The following is a 4,331-nucleotide window of genomic DNA, read 5'->3' as shown; positions in this document are numbered from 1 at the left end:
GATGTGCGTAACTCGCTTATACATCCACGCCAAAGCATATATCCATTCACCCAAAATATTCTGCCGATAAGCGGGGAATTACTCTTAGCACTTCCTCTAAGCAAAAAATCTTAAATCAATCAGGCGCGTGTATTTATCATCCGTATTTATCTATAAAAACGAGGACACATGAGCTACGATCAAAATTAAATTCCTCTATAGACAATTCTATTATAATAACTCGAATAGCCTTTTGAAATAAAAGAATATGCAAGATACTACTTGTACATCCTCTTATTTCAAAAGGCTATTCGAATTATTATAATAGAATTTTGTATAGAGAGGAATTTATTTTTGATCGTAGCTCATGTGTTCTCGTTTTTATCCGTATATATTCTTGTGAACTTGATACGTTATTGAAATCAACGTACACGAGAAAACGCGTCCCCGCTAGCAACACTGGGCACGCTCATTTGTTACAAGACGTGCTATCCTAGCGTCAGTTGCGCAAGACAGTTGCAGTGTAGTTTTATGTAGTGCGTGTTTTTAATTAAAATGTGTGTGAACGAAGTAAAACAATTTTTGAAAGAAGCACATTTAGATGATTATTGGCCTGCATTTGAGAGTATATTTTTTAACATATAACTTCTGCATGCTTATTAAAAAGTCATAGTTGCACCATTCATTACTTATGTCTCTTTGCTCGAATTCATTGCGCATATCCCTTGGTGCTCGTTCCAGAGTGTTCTAGAACAGTGCAGTATCGAAAATAAGACGAAAGTTATTCATGTGAAATCGCGGATATAGGAAAATGCGCAGCACGTGATCTACACATGTGTTGTGACGTACTTCCCTCTGCTACGCATTCCTCTACTCGATTTCGCATGATCGGTGTCCGGTGACTCGTCAATCTCGTCTTGTTTTTGGTGTTTACATGTTTAACATGTTGAAGTTTATTGGTGTTATGATTCTGCCTTCTGCTACGCAATCTCTTAGCTCAATTTCGCGTAATTGGTGATCGGTTGACCGGTGACTCTTGTTAGCCTTGTCTTATTTTTGATAATGTTCGTTCGTTACGAAGTTCGTTGATATTACAATTCTGCAACTTGCCTAAATTCTTGCGTACAAGTTTGCCCATATGAGTTTTGCTTGCATTACGTTGTTTGCATGTGCAAGCATTTTGCAAGTGTGCTAGCGTTTTTGTTATACTGCCGTGACGACATACTGCCACGAGGTTTTATTTAATTGGAAAAGATCAGTTACAATAGTATTATTTGTATTAATATTCAGAAGTGGCAAGCTATAGTATACATACATGTCCATAAGACATAAATTGTGCAGTATGAACCATCATTATACATTTCTCACGTGAGTTGCTATATTAAATATTTATTATGTATAAAATATTTTCTGGATGTAGATCTAGTCTTAAAATTATCAATATTTTGGGTCTGTTCATTTTTTCAATTATTTATAATGGTTAAAATTTCTAAAAATTTCTAAAAATTCATGATCATAGTTTCTGTTTCTAGAAAATAATAAAATGAGTATAATTTAATTTTAATGTATCATTAATTACTCATAATAACTCTTTTAAACCACATTATAAGTAGTTAAGAAAGTGGACAGGTCCGAGATATACCGGAGATTTATACTGATATCCTATTATGCACACATTGTATTGTAAAAGTCAATTTTGAACTTCCTAGTTTTTAACTCTTTTTATAATTAATATCGTCAAATGTCTACTTTTTGTGTTTAGGAGATGCAATAAATACCTTAGATCGATTATTTTTGGTATCAGAGAAAAAGGCTGAGGAATTATTACCAAAATGGAGTGATCGAGCTGAGTTTTTAAAGAGAAGAAGTGCTCTGCAGGCCAACACTTCAAATAGCTTAATTCTTGATTTAGAGATACAAGGAAAGAATATTTCAGACTTATTCCAAATAATTATATATACAAAATGCAATCAAATTGATTCTTTATGTCTTATGGGCATGTATGTATGTATTTTGTTATAGGTTGATGAATTTGGATACTGTAACTTGCCACTTCCGGATATTAATACAAAAAATTAATACTATTGCGACTGATCCTTTACAATTAAATGATACAGTAAGCGCGCGCGCGCGCACACACACACACACACACACACACACACACACACACACACACACACACACACACACACACACACACACACACACACACACACACACACACACACACACACACACACACACACACACACACACACACACACACACACACACACACACACACACACATTTTAACTTTTAATTTGGTAAAGCTAGCAGCTAACTAAATTCTTGTAATATTTAATGTTAACATTGCAGCAAATACATGAACAGATAAACTATAACTGTGAGAACGAATCACTGTCCGAATCAATATCTGAATCAATATCTGAATCTATATCTGAATCAATAAACAGTGTGAGTGATTTTGAAACAACAGATTCTCTAGCTCAAAACAGAAAGAAAAGACAACTACCATCAACAATACAACAAACAAGACAGTATTCTAAAAGGTTTGCATTTTGGATCACAAGGAAAGAATTTGAAAGATTGATAAGCAAACTGTAAGCAATATATTGAATTCTTGTAATTTGAATTATGAGTGAAAGGAGAAATATTTCTATGGTGATATGAACATAAAAGAAATATTTTGAGGAATTGTTATATTATGCAATTATTTAAATTTATAATGAAATACTGATACTTGCTGTTATATCATATTTGATATATAATATATAATACAATTTTTTAGTTGAAGTATTGTACGGAATTTTTATATGTAACAAATAAAACTTAAAATTAGATGATTATATTTAGCGTTTCATAAAAATGCGAGGGTTAAAATTATTTATTTAATTACACTTATATTTTATTCACATTTCCATAACATATTTTTTATTTTAGGATATCCAGAAGGAAATAAAAAGACACTTAAAGGGTGATGCTGTTGTAGCATATTATAAAAATAATGGTATTCTAAGTGGAGAAGCAAGAGAAATATTAGTTGAGATTTTAGCAAGTTGTATGATAAAAATAAGTACTAAGTTAGTTTTTCTATATATACTATATAATATCAAACATAACTTTAATATATTTTTAATGTTGCTATTTCCCTTTTCTTTTTGTAGCCCTACTTTTGAAGAATTTGAAATCGTATCCAAGAAAATATGTGAATTATTTCCAACTGAGACTGAGGTAAAATTTCTTTATTTATAAACGTGTTATTGGTTTTTTAATTCCTTTTTATTAGATTCAGAGCCTTATATATTCTGATTTACATTGTTAAATTTTTTTATTTGATAATTAATATTATTAGGAGTAAAATTTTTTTTTCATTTTTTGATAAATATATTGTAGGTTACAAACGTGTATGCACCTTTTACAAATGGTACAAACCAAAAAAATATAGGAGGAAAATTACCTGATAAAGTAAGAAATATTAAGTCTACGTTGAGAAGACTTGGTGCACTTAATTCAGCTAACTATCACAAACGTTCAGATTTTGCACAAAATGATGAAAACGAGCCCAGTACATCAGAAGGTATTCAAATTTAATTTCAATAGTCATCAACTGTTAAAAAATATTTGTCATAAAATACTATAACTAGAATGATAAATTAAAAAGTTAAAATTCGGTTTTAGATGGCTTTTTCCACGTGCGCAGGATTGAAATAGCGAATTCTTATTAAAAAATTATTTATATTTCACTCATCTTACTGATAAATAATTACTGATAAATAAACGTTTCGGTCTGTCATCAGACCATTCTCAATATTCAACCAATAATGCATAAAACAGACTTACAACAATACTTCCATACATAATCTAACCTATCTCACAACATATATTCGCTTTGTTCGATATTACAATTATATACATTTCCTTACGTATGATTTTACATTCTAACAATTAATCCTATACCACATTCGATCGTCGAATCATGTCATGATTATAATGTCCGCATTACGTACTATGTTTTGATCTACATTTGAAATTTCCTCGCGACTGAGATGACAGCTTCCTCTCTAATAACAACGAAAGAAACTCAGTCAACGTTAACAATGTGTTATATAACTATAATATAATATTATACCTTTAATGGAGACCGTTGCGTCGATCGCGAGTCTTTTTATATCGCAAACTAAAATCTATTTCGCCCGGTGATATTGAGGCTGAACTTGCCAGAATTGATTGGTCGCCTATCTTTAACTTTGCTTGCGTCGACGAGATGGTCTCTTATTTCGAGTCTGCGTTGCTTACCGTTTTCGATCGCCTTGCGCCGATTTCTTGCGGTCGCTCATCTAGGCCTCCTG

At 31.8% G+C, this 4,331-nt stretch overlaps 1 long non-coding RNA gene across 1 annotated transcript in view; it reads left to right on the top strand.

Annotated features, from left to right (window-relative positions):
• The first annotated feature begins 926 nt into the window (after positions 1–926).
• LOC108759602 (uncharacterized) overlaps positions 927–4,331 on the top strand; it is a 25,252-nt gene continuing 21,847 nt past the window's right edge. The window contains exons 1-2 of the long non-coding RNA XR_001940027.1: positions 927–938; positions 3,035–3,037. This is a non-coding gene — a long non-coding RNA (uncharacterized LOC108759602). The remainder of the gene's footprint in view (positions 939–3,034; positions 3,038–4,331) is intronic.

The sequence above is a fragment of the Trachymyrmex cornetzi genome, unplaced genomic scaffold (assembly GCF_001594075.2).
Source record: "Trachymyrmex cornetzi isolate Tcor2-1 unplaced genomic scaffold, Tcor1.1 scaffold1967, whole genome shotgun sequence".
Classification (NCBI taxonomy): domain Eukaryota; kingdom Metazoa; phylum Arthropoda; class Insecta; order Hymenoptera; family Formicidae; genus Trachymyrmex; species Trachymyrmex cornetzi.
Note: the sequence above shows the minus strand (reverse complement) of the source record. Positions and strands in the feature narration are given on the sequence as shown.